This window comes from Dysidea avara, chromosome 14 (genome assembly GCF_963678975.1).
Source record: "Dysidea avara chromosome 14, odDysAvar1.4, whole genome shotgun sequence".
Classification (NCBI taxonomy): Eukaryota; Metazoa; Porifera; class Demospongiae; order Dictyoceratida; family Dysideidae; genus Dysidea; species Dysidea avara.
This window is the reverse complement of record NC_089285.1, coordinates 12,079,679-12,095,659: the sequence shown is the minus strand read 5'-3', so window position 1 is coordinate 12,095,659 and position 15,981 is coordinate 12,079,679. Positions and strand designations below refer to the sequence as shown.

The window sequence follows — 15,981 nt, the reverse complement described above, 5'->3', positions numbered from 1 at the left end:
TGCTCTAATAGAATATAATTATAGTCAGCTAGCAAATGCACTGCTACTACAAACTCAAATGACATTAAGGCTTAAATTCAGGCTGACATGTATATTAATTTCTCAGAAGCTCATAATGACGTTAAACTTGTAATAATACTCTGATCATACTGTGATAGAGCTGTCACTTCAATTTAAGCCACTGATACCACCTAGGGTGATATGCATTATCCGCCATCAGAAATTTGACTATTGTGTGTAAAACCTCAAGAGTTTACAAACACAGATAATCATACAGGGGTGCAAGGGGTATAAGTAGAGTTCAAGTTCTTGTATAAATCATCAACATCATTAGTGATTGAGGTAGATTATTCCATAATTTTACTGCTAAAGGTAAGAAAGAATGTAAATATGTTTCAGTTCTAATTGGTGGACTGATGGCATAATGACAAGAGTGACCGCAAGTACATGAGGTTAAGGGAGTTAGAGTGATTGATGAGACTTCAACAAGACTGTGAATCAATTTAAAGAGCATAAGTAGCTTAAGACATTTTCTTCTTTTGTTCTGAAGTTGGCCATGCAGGTTAGGTGGTCCAGCATGCTGGTTACACTACTGAATAGAGAAAAGTAATTTGTAATGAAATTGGCTGCACTTCTCTGGACTTTATCTAATTGATAGATTTGAAATTGTACCAAGACATTATACAATTGCCATTCTGTTAGTACAGTTATATTATGATTTTTTAGCAATTGAGTTGCAAACACTCTAATACAGCAGTCACTGCTGCTTAAGTTGTGAGAAAACCTGTGCTCTGCTACCCCTTCAATTTACAAATGAAGAGTGTTCTGCAGTGAAGGAATTCCATTTCCACCCACTTCTTGTTTCCCATTTCCTATTTCTCTGTTCCTGGTTTTACAACTACCTGCTCTGCTACTTCCATGTCTGCAATGCCACTGGTTCCATGCATAGTCAAGAAATTGTACTTTTAGAAAAGAGCATAGCACATTAATTATTTATCCTGTCAGTTAATTGTCCACAATTAATTTTTCTAATAGTTTTTTTTCTGCATAAGATGAAACCTTCATTACCATTCTGCACTGTCTATGTATGTAATACCACATGAATCATCAATTAAACCTGCATTTGCTTTTGTGTTCTGCCTCACTGTATATAGGTATTCAGTTTCTGTTTCTTCTTGACTAAGGAGAGCTAGATCAAAATTTAAAGAGCTATATAAATTTGTATCAGTGCTCTTTACATCCTTCATGCAACCTATATAGAGAAAGGTAATTAGTGCTTGAAATAATGTTTGACAACCGGAAATTATCCGGACAATGCACTGAATAAGTTTCTATTTAATTTTATTTGGACTAATTGTCCAGACAAAAGAGAGCCAGTGAAGATACTGCTAGCAATGGTTGCAGAAGCACTAATAAGCGTGTGGTAGCAAAGGAAATGGTGGAGAAGTGGGTGTCTGAAAATAGTAAACACGATGGTTGCGGTTTGAAGCAGTGTCTGGTGATCGGGAGTATGTGACCATGCTAAAATGTGAAGTTTGCTTTAAATTTAATGTTAAGCTCTGCTTGATGCAAAACTAGCTATAGGCCAGCCCTTATTGAAGGCACAACCAATATTCGTGCTTTGACCTTCAAGGATCATTCAGCAACTGATATGCACAAGTGAGCAATGGCATATGGAAGGAGGCAGCCAGTAGCTTGATAAAATATGCACCAATTGCAAGGGCAATGGCTCAAGCCAACCATAGCGAGGCTGCAAAGTTGAAGATTAAAAGAAAAATGAATATTGCTTATACAATTAATTGCTAAATCACTAAGCTTAGGAACAGGAGTTATTTGTGAGCTTGAAATACTGACTTAGCTATAGGTATGACTGTTTCACTTACTGTAAATATCAGTTAAAAGCAGTGTAGTAATACATTCAATAATTGTAACATTTTGATTTTGTTGTGATATTAGCTACATGTAAGATACAAATTGTCATTGTACAATAACACAAACTGATCAATTCTTGTTTCCTATCAATAATAAAATTAATTGTATATCTGTATAAGGTAAAAAGTATGTAAGTGATTCACAGATTAAAGTTACCCTTTCAAAATGCTTCCAGATGTGATCTCAGAAGTTGTAATTTTTAAAATTTCCTGGTGGGAATGCCCCCAGACCCCCTAGAATTTGCATGCTGAAGTACGTTTTGAGTGTGACTGGACAACCATAATTAATTACAGGTCATTGGTGACTTTGTCCAGACCTTTTGACAGTGCAATATTTTGACACTATTTCGAGCACTGAAGGGTATACATAGTTATATGCATGCACGATTGATTACTACAAAGGGTTAAATCAACTCTGGGTGTTTCTATGCTTATTGTTCAGGCCCTCCACTATTATTAACTCTTGGTTCAGAATTTAATCAAAAATGACCAGTACAATTTGGTTTAGCAAAGAAAAATATGCACATGTTTCCTAAAGATACACAATTCTTTACTGTGGGTAGATACAAACTTTTTAAAGGGGCTGGAGCACGTTCAATCAATATAGCAAGCTATAATTATGTACCTACAGTAGAAATCTTTCACAGCACTCTCCAACAATGTATTTCACTTAGAAATTTAGGCCTTTAGAAATGCAACTGAAACCTTTATAAGTAGCTATAATAGCTGTCATAAGATAATTATTTTTACAGGTGCCTATTATGTATAAAAATGCTGGGGTAACAGTTTTATGTAGAGAAATTAAGTAGACATAAGGCTATCATGTTCCAAAAATTGAGCATTATGCTTTTGAGCACTCACAAGGTCACCTATTATGCTTTTGAGAATTGCAGGGCGGATCCAGGAGGGGGGGGGGGGGGGAGGGTTCCATGGAACCCCCCTTTTGAAAGAGCCTCTCACTGGAGATACTCTAATAAAGCAGTCGCAGTATTTTTAAGAGGAGCATGCAGTGTAGCAAGTTATTATGTAGTATACAAATAAGGAAATATAGTTGTTGAGGGAATCTATGGTGAGGGGCAGCTATTGTGAGCAGATTAGACATTTTTTTGTTCTTTGGTCTTTGACTTACAGTAGACTGAAGTTGCAATTCCAGAGTAGAACTCCCTTTTGAAAGTCTGGATCCTCCCCTGAATTGCCCATTATTCCCAAAATTATGCCACCATAATTGGCTCTTATTGCTGTATCAGACCATATTCATTGATGTGTTTAAGCTTCAAGTAGTCTTGAATTCTTTAGCTGGTTGCTGTATTAGAGTATTTCATTTCAATGTGACTGCTTTATTAGAGTAAATAATATTCAGCGACTGCTCTATTAGAGTATCTTGATCTTCTTAAATGGAATTGTGCAATCGCCAATCTGCAGATTTTCCTATTGTTAAAACTTTACTATGATAAACACCACAAACTGGTTAGCATAACTATACCTATATTGCCTGAAATTATGCCAGCATAATCGCCACATCCCTAAAAATGAGTGTTTCATCGTTACAAGTGTTTGCAATAAGTAGGAAAAGTTTAAGAAAAACTTGTCAGCAGCTCAGGGCTCTTCCAAAAGTGGGACAGGACAATAGCGGGGCATGCGCTAATGAAAAGATTTAGGCCAAAACTTTCAAAATTCAGACCAAAATTTCTAATTTCTAATTAATTTTAAAAGACTTGTACAAAATTTCAGAATGTGACTGACCCCTTGCTTAGTTCATAGCCACATAGTTTCGCGCTACCCATGTATATACTCAATATCAAATCAGCCTATCTGCAGTTGTACATTCACTGTAAAATTAATCATTGCATGCCACCTTACAAAGCTGCCATGTGTTTTTGTAAATATTCTAATAATGTAGGGTATGTGTGACCTTCATGACTTAAAAGAAAGAGCAGTACTGCTGATTGCACGAATCTTTAAAATTACAGTTGTAAGAAGGGTGGAAGTAAGTTTGTTGCATTGCATAGTAGAGATACTCTAATAGAGCAGTCAGTCAATAAGAACACACACTTAATTGCCTGTTTAGCTCTGTGTGTCCAGCTTTCAAATTTGCACAGATCAATATACTTTAATAGAGTAGTCTAACAGTCATGTATTGTTACGTGTTTTATTCTCTTCAGTAAACAGTGTGGTAGATACACACTGTCTATGCCTTGCTCTGGTGTTAGGTTGTCATGTTGATACATGTACTTGGTTTTGTATGTAGTGCGGTCCTAGTAATAATAATAATTATTATTGTTATTATAATTCTAATATCAAGACACACGGTATGTCGTGCGGCCCAAGAAGCCGGCGCTCCACACCGTGAGTATATTTACAGAAAGAAAGCAAACGTCATTTGCACACCTTTGTATCTTGGTGATCCCTTATCCTATTGGAACCAAATTTGCTACAGGGTTTCCTACCAGCCAGAGGAGTCTACATTTCGAATGTGAAGGAAATCGCTCCAGCCATTTCCGAGATACGACTCATACGAGCTGCCAAAGTTTCAATTTTTTTCTTCGTTTTCTTCTTCGTGTTTTCGCACGCTTGCATAAATTGCTATAAAACGCAAACGCGTACTCCGATCGCCTTGAAATTTGGCACGCAGAAAGGGAGTCCAAAGGCGAATCCTAGCATCAAATTTGGTGCAAATCCGATAAATGGTTCAGGAGTTATGACCGATTATTTGCGTAAAACAAGATCGATTTGTTGTCACGCCTACAGGGTAAACCGCTTCATGGAATGAGTTGAAAATTGCTATGTAGATGGCGCAAACATCGTAGGAGTGCCTTTTGGTGGTTTGAAAGGAATCGAGATAAAGACCACGGAGATATGACACAAAACCGAACCTGTGTCACAATTACGCGATTGATTTTTATGAATAAAAAAGTATTAGTTTTCACGCCAGTAGGCAAACCGCTTAGAGCAATGAGCTGAAAATCGGTGTATAAGGTAAATGCGGGTATTTCCGGACAGCGCACAATTCCGGACACTTCGTGTATAGCACCCAAGAATGAATCAACTAGAACACACTTTTCGATTTTTATAATCCCTATAAGAATAGCTATTCACAGCAGAAATTTCAAGGCAATCCGTTGTTTCGTTCCTCGGCTAGCTTGATAAAGGTACCAAAGTGTCCGGAATTGTACGCTGTCCGGAAATACCCGCATTTACCTTAGCTGGAATAATCTTCATAGAAAGTCCTTGCAGTAGTATAGAAGAATCGGATTACAAACCACTGAATTATTATTCGAAAGTCAACTCCGTGTAGCAAATGCGAGATCGAGATACTCTAATAGAACAGTCACCCTAATAGAGCATTCAGCTAATTTATTTACTCCATTATAGAATTCTATTACATTACAAGTTATTCTGTAGGGAGTTCAGCTGCAAACAGTTAATCTTATAGACAGTTCAGCAAGAAGCAAGTCACCCTGTGGAGAGTTAAGCTACAAATATATCACTGTAGAGATTCAGAACATTACAAGTCACACTGAAGAGAGTTCAGCTATAAACAAGTCATGCACCCTGTAGAGAGTTCAGCTACAATTAAGTCACTCTCTAGAGAATTCAGCTATACACAAGTCACTGTGGAGAGAGTTCAGCTACAAACAAATTACCCTGTAGAGAGATCAGCTACAAACAAAACACTTTGCAGAGAGTTCAGCTACAAACAAATCAACCTTTAGAGCGATTAGCAACAAACCAATCAACTTGTAGAGAGATCAGCTACAAACAAATCAACCTGCAGAGAGATCAGCTACAAACAAATCAGCTTGTAGAGAGATCAGTTACGCACAAATCAACCTGTAGAGAGATAAACTAGAAACAAATCACCCTGTAGAGAGTTCAACTACAAAATAAATCACCCTGTAGAGACATCAGCTAGAAACTAGACACAATGTAAGGAGTTCAGCTACAAGTAAATCACCTTGTAGAGAGTTCAGCTACAAACAAATCAACCTGCAGAGAGATCAGCTACAAACAAATCACCTTATAGAGAGTTCAGCTAGAAACAAATCACCCTGTAGAGAGATCAGCTAGAAACAAATCACCCTGTAGAGAGTTCACCTACAAACAAATCAACCTGCAGAGAGATCAGCTACAAACTAATCACCTTGTAGAGAGATCAGCTACAAACAAATCACCCTGTAGAGAGATCAGCTAGAAGAATTCACCTTGTAGAGAGTTCAGCAACAAAGAAACCACCATGTAGAGAATTCAGCTGCAAACAAATCACCCTGTAGAAAATTCAGTTACAAACAAATCGCCCCGTAGAAAGATCAGCTAGAAGAAGTTACCTTATAGAGAGTTCAGCTACAAAGAAACCATTTTGTAAAGAGTTCAGCTGCAAACAAATCACCTGTACAGAATTCAGCTACAAACAAATTACCCTGTAGAGAGATCAGCTAGAAGAAGTTACCTTGTAGACAGTTCAGCTACAAACAATTCACCCTGTACAGACATCAGTTAGAAGAAGTTTCCTTGTATAAAGTTCAGCTACAAACAAATCACCCTGTAGAAAGATCAGCCAGAAGAATTCACTTTGTAGAGATTTCAGCTACAAAGAAACCACCATGTAGAGAGTTCAGCTGCAAACAAGTCACCCTGTAGAAAATTCAGCTACAAACAAATCACCCTGTAGAAAGATCAGCTAGAAGAATTGAGACATTGGAAACAGTGGAAATTGAAAACTGAAACTGAAAAACTAAAATTGTTCAAAACTTCATATTAACAGGTACCTCTTAACAAAGACTACCTGTATAATAAGACCACCTGTATGATAATACCACCTCTAAAATAAGACCACCTTATTATATAGTAGTTATGTCAAGTGGCTAAGGTGTACTCATAATGTAATAAAGTATCAATCAATCAGACAGGACTTAAAAGTTAAAATGACAGCTGCAGGGTTGTACAAAAAGATATACTATCTTACCATGCCAAAGATATACTATCTTACCATGCCAAGCCATAAAGTCCATGGTCATGTCCCAAATGAAAATGGAGCAATTGCATGCATAATTTACTCCGTTGATGCTGGATTTGATAAAGGATTTCTCATGAATTGTGCAGGATTTAGGAGTTGCGTAGTTACAAAATCAACATTAATGATCTTGGACTTTGTGTCTTGATAATTGTTAGGTACTCGTAATAAGCATCTTCGAAAATTTAAAAACCTGAGGTGACATCAGTAATTACTGAGGCGTAGGTAATTATTGACATCACCTCAGGTTTTTAAATCCTTGAAGACATCTATCACGAGTGTCTAACTATTACCAAGACACAAAATCCAAGATCATTAATTTAACTATGCAACTCTTAAATCATGCACATTTCATGAGAAATCCATTATCAAATCCAGTATCAGTAGAGTAAATTATGCATGCAATTGCTCCATTTTCATTGTGACATGACCATGGACTATAGGTCTTGGCATGGTAAGATAGTGTATCCTTATGTACAACCCTGCAGCTGTCATTTTAACTTTTAAGTACTGTCAGATTGATTGATACTTTATTACATTATGAGTACACCTTATAGCCCTTTTGTTGGACCTACTTGACAAAACTACTATAATGAGGTGGTCTTATTAGAGGCGGTCTTATTATACGGGTGGTCTTATTACAGAGGTGGTCTTTGTTAAGAGGTACCCATTAATATAAAGTTTTGACCAATTTTAGTTTTCGGCTTCAGTTTCAGTTTTCAATTTCCACTGTTTCCAATGTCCCAGAAGAATTTACGTTGTAGAGATTTCAGCTCCAAAGAAACCACCATGTAGAGAGTTCAGCTGCAAACAAGTCACCCTGTAGAAAATTCAGCTACAAACAAATCACCCTGTAGAAAGATCAGCTAGAAGAAGTTACCTTGTAGAGAGTTCAGCTACAAAGAAATCATTCTGTAAAGAGTTCAGCTACAAACAAATCACCTGTACAGAATTCAGCTACAAACAATTCACTCTGTAGGGAGGTCAGCTAGAAGAATTCACCTTGTAGAGTGTTCAGTTACAAAGAAACCACCATGCAGAGAATTCTGTAATAAATATATGTATTATATATAATTTGTACATTTACTGATAAATTCAGAAATATTTAAAGTATTTAACACCTGCTTCATCTTTTCTTCTTCCTGTGGTAAAGTAAAAAAGATAGGTTAAAAAAGCTCCAAAGCCGGCTATTGGCTGGCTTTGGGGTATACAAATACAAAAAAAAGTGAAATCTAATCCAAAACAGCCAAGCTGTAAAAAAAGTGTGCGGCCCTCAAAAAGGCTATGGTGAAAAAAGATGTGAAATCCAAGGTGGTGGCCAAGAAATGGCTGTGATGATAGGTTAATAATAAAAATATTAATAACGACAATTCAGATGAATTTTGGTGCCGCTTGGTCTTGGCACAAAATTCACCTGAATTGTCGTTATTAAAATTTTTACCATTAACCTACCATCACAGCCATTTCTTTGCCGCTACCTTGGATTTCACATCTTTTTCACCATAGCCTTTTTGAGGGCTGCACACTTTTTTTACAGCTTGGCTGTTTTGGATTAGATTTCACTTCTTTTTGTATTTGTATACCCCAAAAGCCGGCCTATGGCCAGCTTTGGAGCTTTTTAAACCTTTTTTTTCTACAGGAAGAAGAAAAGATGAAGCAGATTAATACTTTAAAAATTTCTGATTTTATCAATAAATGTACAAATTATATATATAATACATATATTTATTACAGAACTCTACATGGTGGTTTCTTTGTAACTGAACACTCTACAAGGTGACTTCTTCTAGCTGCTCTCTCTACAGGGTGAATTGTTTGTAGCTGAACGATCTACAAGGTAACTTCTTCTAGCTGATCTCTCTACAGGGTGATTTGTTCGTAGCTGAATTCTGTATAGTGAAGTCTAATCCAAAACAGCCAAGCTGTAAAAAAAGTGTGCGGCCCTTAAAAAGGCTATGGTGAAAAAAGATACGAAATCCAAGGTGGCGGCCAAGAAATGGCTGTGATGGTAGGTTAATGGTAAAAATTTTAATAACGACAATTCAGGTGAATTTTGTGCCAAGACCAAGCGGCACCAAAATTCATCTGAATTGTCGTTATTAAAATTTTATCATTAACCTACCATCACAGCCAATTCTTGGCTGCCACCTTGGATTTTACATCTTTTTTCACCATAGACTTTTTGAGGGCTGCACACTATTTTTACAGCTTAGCTGTTTTGGATTAGATTAATAATATACACAGTATAAGTTACGACATGATAAAATGTTGCAAAGTACATTCATTGGCTGTTGTGTGGTAAGTACAGCATCCAGAGGGAGCCCAATTGGTGGAAGCACAATCCTGTTAGTATCGTGGAGAATGACTCTGTTAAGATCCTGTGGGACGTTAACATATTTGTGGATCATATCATATCAGCAAGGCAACCAGATATTGTTGTCATTGAGACAAATGTGCTTCACTCATCACTCTGATTGATATATCTGTCCCTGCTGACAAGCACATATCAGCTAAGGAGGAGGAAAAGCTTTCCAAGTATCAAGATTTAAAGATCGAGTTAGAAAAACTGTGGAGAAAGAAGACAGTGATGGTTCCAGTAGTAATTGGAGCACTTGGCTCTGTTACTAAAAAACTTAAGAACTTTTTGGAAATTCTGGATATTAAAACACTCAATGTCTACCTTTTACAAAAGACTGCTTTACTAGAAACAGTAACCACTTTACGCAATATTCTTCAGCTCTCAGAGTGTGGGTAACACCTCGAGCTGGAGCAGAGCTTTTTTGTACCAGTTCATGTTGTTACATGTTTCTGTGATTTCATTTAATAATAATATAGAGTAACAAGTGGAGGAAGGAAAATCAACCACCTTCTCTACCTAGATGATATCAAGTTATATGGGCGCACTCGAAGTGAATTAGAGTCACTGGTTCACACTCTTCATATTTATTCCAATGACATTGGTATGTCCTTTGGATTATCCAAATGTAACACCCTTGCTCTTTGAAGAGGAAAGATTGCAGATTGTGGGGACATTATGATTAAGGTACTTGGTAAAGACAGAGCCTGTATTCCAGAAGGCCTTACTAAGGCCTGTGGGACACATGGTCCCACTAAAGATGTTTATGTTGACTTTACTAAGTTTATTTAAAAAGTAGAAGAAAAAATCCATGACTGGATCTGGGCAGCCTCGAACCTGCAGCCATCCGATTAATGCTCGAAAGCTTACAGGAGTCTGCCAGGCGGTCAAGATAATTATTTTCTTCTTGCTATTTTCATGTATTTGTATCCATAGGAACCCTAGAGAGTGACTTATTATCTCTACGTACCCCAAGTGGAACCAAATGGACATTGTTTTATTATGATTAAGGCACTTGGTAAAGGCAGAGCCTGTATACCAGAAGGCCCTATAAAAGCCTGTGGGACACATGGTCCCACTAAAGATGTTTATATTGACCTCACTAAGTATGTTTGAAAAGTAGGAGAAAGAAGAAAAAATCCATGACTGGACCTGGGCAGCCTTGAACCTGCAGCCATCCGATTGTATTGTCATTTGGGGAAGCGATCCAATAGTTATCTGACACCAAATACCTAGGGATTTTAGAAGCTGATTACATCAAAAATGAGATGAAAGAGGCACTCATTAAGGAATACAAATGACGTGTTTGAAAGTTGTTAACATCAAAGCTGAATAGTAAGAATTTGATATGCGCTATCAATACCTTTGCTGTTCTTTTGATTAAGTATTCAGTGGATGTTCATTTCTTGCTCAACATCAGTACAAAAAGAGGCAAGACAAAATTGCTAGCTTTATTCACTGGAAACTTTCTACAAACACTGGTTTTATGGTGCCTGAGCAGTGGTGGTTACACAACTCTGAGAAAATTGTTGAAAACATTAATTTCAAACTGTTGTGGGATTTTACTATATTTACTGATAAAAGTTTACCACACAATAGACCAGACATTATTACTCTTGTTGACAAACAGCAAGAACATGTTTACTTTATTGAAGTATCTGTTCCCGGAGATTCCAGAATTTCTCAAAAGTCTGTGGAGAAAAAAGTTTCAAAGTATATGTTGACTTGAAAATTGAGATCTGTAGATTGTGGAATATGCAAGTGACTGTTGCACCTATTATTATTGGAGCCCTTGGTTCAATTCCCAATTTCCTGGTGGCCAATCTAAAGAAATTGAATATTCCTGAATATACAACATCTTTACTTCAGAGAACAGTTTTGTATAGCATGGCATTGCTCTTCAATCGCTATTTAGACATTAAATTTTTTTTCTTTTAACTAATTATACTCCAATTCCCTAGGCTAGGGAATGGATTTCTTTAACCAATTATTGTACTGTGACTTTAAATTAATAATAATAATAATTTCCAACCACTTCCTGTGATGGAGAATACCTTCATGAAACTACTATGGGATTTCACAATCCAATGTGATAGACATATACCACACAATTGTCCAGATTTTGTATGTGTAGATTACCTAACCAAGATAATTTATTTAATTCATGTGGCTAGAGTTACAGAGAAAGTTGTAGAGAAACACCAACGGTACATAGATTTGAAGATTAAACTCCAGAAAATGTGGAACATGCGAGTTGTCATTCTCCCACTTGTCCTGGGTGCTCTCGGATCAGTCCCTTTTTGCCTGGAGAAACATTTGAAAACCTTGAACATTCATTACAAAGGACTAATACCAAAGTTACAGAAGAGTGTTCTGCTATACTACTCGAAGATTCTTGACAGAGTACCATCAATAATCTGAACTATGGTATAGATTCAGATAACTATTTACCTCCGTCATGTATGTACATGATGAAATGCTTTCAATAATAACATAGATTATAGAGAAAACACCCGGGATTGGAAACTCTCAATACTGGCTGTAGATCAGTCCGCACCCCGGTTTTGTTTAACACCTCATAGTGTCAACAACTGGTATGTGGAAATTTTACGAAAGTGTGCAAGCATGCCTTTTTGGTTCAGAAAGGCATGGTGTTTCTTTGACACGATTAAGCAGGTGCTGGAAAGATTGTCATCTCGAATTTGATCGTAGTAAGTTCCCAGGTTATGTATAAAAGACTTCTATTGCATTGTTTGTGTGTAAAACGTGTTTTCCTAACTTCTTGCTTTTTATCAGTGCTTTTAAGGCCAAACTAGTACTTGTAACTCACCATCGTTGTGTTTTATTGGTAAGATATTGTAACATAAGGTGCATGCTGGTGGGCTATGCGTACTTCGGCTGGAAAAAACTCTGCACCACTCCAGTCAACTGTTCATCTCATAAAACCGTGTTTTATTTGCCTCTGTTTTGGTACCTGTTATGCCAAAACAAAATGTCTGATAGGATCTGTACTTGCTTTAAAATGTGGCTTATGGTATGTTATAAGTACTTTTGTTACTATATTATTTTTGTCAGAGTTTCTGCTTACCATGCCTCGAAAGTTCACAAGGGTTGTCCGGAAACGCTACAGCATGAAGAAAACTGATGGACAGGCAACTGCAAGCAACCAAGAAGCTGTTGAGATGGTTGATGTTGGCAACAAACAGAAACTGATGAGAATGTAAAGTCAGCAGATGCTGGTACACAGTCTGATTTATTGCAGCCTTCAATGACGGAAACTGGTGTGCAGATTGACACCCCTTCTGATTCAGAAGTTCACACATTACTGGTAACAAATGATTCAGCCACCCCATCAGAAGTTCAGAACTCTCTAATATCAAATGATTCAGCCAGTGATAAGGAAAATCAATATTATTTTGTGTGAGGGGAACAATGATGAGAAATTTTATCCATTGATTGTGAAGCATAATGGAATTTTCAAAGATTCAACAGGTATGTAATCAATAGGCAACATTACTGCATGCTGTTCATTTATGTAGGGTCAAGAGTAGTTGCTTATTATGACACCTCACACCGCACAATCCATCATGTACAGTGTATACAAAGAATTCCGATATCTGGTTCCACCAATAGATGTTCATTCTACAGAAAATACCGTGACAATGTGTTACATAGTGGCCTGAGCAGATTGCTAAAACAGCTGGCTGAAGGTGACTCTGCCAAATGATGTGCGATTGATAGTCATGTCAATCTACACTATTTAAACCCAGCAGAAAAGGATGAAAGAATTCGGAACTTGCATACACAGGTAGTAAAAGACAGAAAGAAGATAAACCAGTTGCAATCATGATTAGAGAAGATTATTCAGACGGATGGGGTAAGAGTTGACGATGCAATGAGCAAGGATCTAGTCAATATAATGCAATGTTCTGAAGGTGGCTCAGAAGAAACCTTTTCGTCAATATTTTGGAAGCAGCAGCTAAAGGCTGTGGAATAAGGTGGCACCCAGCAATAATTCGATGGTGCCTGTATCTTCATCACAAGTCTAGTGGTTGCTACTCTACATTACGAAACTCCGGTGTTATACATTTGCCATCAGATAGGACACTCAGGGATTATAGACATAGGTCTCCATATACGTCAGGCTTCTCAAAAGAAACTGATATGGATTTGTTGGAAGCAGAATCTAGTCAGGGGTGTGCTTGTCAAAAAACAAACCTTCCTTCACATGCATTTTATCAAGAACTATCGAGACCTAATTTGCAAGGTATTTGGGCTGTTGACTAGATACCGCTTCCAACAAATCCATATCAGTTTCCATATCAATTCCTTGTTAGTTATGCTGACCTTGGTGAGACAAATAACATTCTGCTCGACTATGAACAGCATCTTGAGAATTCTGGAAGAACACCTAGGCCACTGGTGAAGTGTATACTAGTGTTTATGATTAGAGGATTATTCACTAGCTTGAAATTTCCATACGTCCAGTATCTAGTACTAAAGGTGCTGATATTTTCCCTCTGGTTTGTCAAGCTATAAAACATCTGACTCGGTTAGGTCTTTGTGTTGTGTCTATAACTTGTGATGGTGCATCTGACAACCGCAAGATGTTTGCCATGCATGATCCATCTAGTTCACTATGCTACAAGACCACAAATGTTTACAGAGATGACATGCAGCAGATGTTTTTCGTATCCGATCCACCTCATTTGATAAAGACCATCAGAAATTGCTTTGCTCGTGGGAAGTTATGGGTATGTACATGTTTCAGTCACCAATGTTAAGTGTGTACATTGTCATACACAATACAGTACATAACGTAAACGACAAAGGTTGGCGAACAAAGGAAATGCCTTTTATTTCAAATTTATATTGCTAGCTATATGGTAAATTCATTGCCAAACTCAACTTTTGCTGTTTATGGTACATGTTTTCTTGTACTGGTGTTTTGGGCAGAAGATAGACTGGAATTTAATCGTGGATCTCTATCGGAGGAATGCTGGTGCCATCACTTCAACACCTGGATTATGCCTTGTTCACAAGATAAAACATGAACATGTCAACCTTACAAACTTTTCAAAGATGAGGGTGGACCTGGCTGCTCAGGTGTGTGTCTGTGTGTCTGTGTGTATTATAATAGATACCACAATTGATTTCTTTCCTTTAGGTACTGAGTAGCAGTGTGTCAAAGGCATTGTATTTCTCTGGAAATGTAGATGCCTTTGAAACAGCTTATTTTGTTGAAAAAAGTGGATAAATTTTTTGACACATTTAATGTTTCGTCATTTACTAAAGGAAAGTTTAAAAGAAAGGTGTTCCAACAGCCATATCGAAGTGCAAACAATTTTAGATTGACGGTATTTGTGAGTATACATGTGCAACTTTATATACTAATGTGTCTTTACAGTTTCTTGGTGAACTGCTCACCTACCTTGACTCTTGGGAGCAATCCATCAGCCAGAGAAAAGGCCCATTCAGTGCAGTGGAGAGGAAGCAAATGATCTTGAGTGACATTACGTTAAATGGAATAAGGATGACAGGTATGTCACACCTATTGGCTTTTGTTGTGAGCCATATCATTGCAGCCAAATCATTTACGGAGCTCATTCCATATCTATTCCAAATAGAGGGGGTCACTTGCTTTCTTTGTGAGAAATTGAGCCAAGACACTCTCGAGAAGTTTTTTGGATGTCAACAGCAGAAGGGAAGACCAACGACAACCCTACTGTGTATGAATTTTTGAAGAACACTCAAGCTCTTCGGATTATAGATTTGATACATGTCAAAGACATCACAGGTAACTGCCGCGGGACAAAAAGAAAGTCGTATGATTTGGAGTCGGTTGATCTAGAGAAACCACTGAAGAAGAGAAGACCACACTTCTCATCTTGACACAATTCAGCTGTTCGCTGCTTTTCTTTGTTACTGTGTTATTGCTATTTTATTGCTCTGTAGCATGTAATAGTATTTTGATTTACTGCTTGAAATAATATTTACAACATTGTACACATAAAGGTATATTTACAATTACATGTCTTCTGTGAACAGTTTACTGTGCAATGGTTTAGATTTGTGAGTTCCTTTCTTGGAAGATAGCTTGTACATTTCTAGCATGTTAGCTGCAAAATTGATAACCACTTCTTGGTGATTAATGCCAGGCATTTGTTAGTGATGTCCTCACTGAAATCAGGAGACTAAGTGGTGGGTAAGCAGATCAATCCATCCTTTGACACAATGTACACCACCTTACAACCTTCCCCACAGCTTGCTTTCGCTTGAGAATCCAAATCTCTCTCAATGCAGTCAACATGTCATTTGTTCCACTATGTTTAACTCTTTGGTAGACATCAGTTATTAGTAGCTTAATGTAAGGGTGATCACGTGGTAACAAAACAGGTTGCTTGGGCTAGTGAAGAGTTGTTAATTCTCCCCTTGCATCTTAAAACATTGTATTCATCAATTAACTTCATCCATTTCTTCTGCACTCGGTACAAATGAAGATAAATGATCAGTACAGCATGAATTAGAATCTGTAATCTGTTGTTAGTGACAAACAACATCATATTAGGCCAGTTGTCTTCTGTCAGTGGTAAAAACTGTGGTCCATTATTCTAGTGTTGCTTTAGTTAACCATAACTAAATCTAAAAGTACTTTTAGTAAGGCAAATATGTATTAGTTAACT

The 15,981-nt window shown here is 37.3% G+C and overlaps 1 long non-coding RNA gene across 1 annotated transcript; it reads left to right on the top strand.

Annotated features, from left to right (window-relative positions):
- The first annotated feature begins 14,460 nt into the window (after positions 1-14,460).
- LOC136244657 (uncharacterized) lies at positions 14,461-15,328 on the top strand. Its single transcript, XR_010695494.1, has 2 exons — positions 14,461-14,655; positions 14,706-15,328. It is a non-coding gene; the product is annotated as an uncharacterized lncRNA (long non-coding RNA).
- The last annotated feature ends 653 nt before the right edge of the window (positions 15,329-15,981 follow it).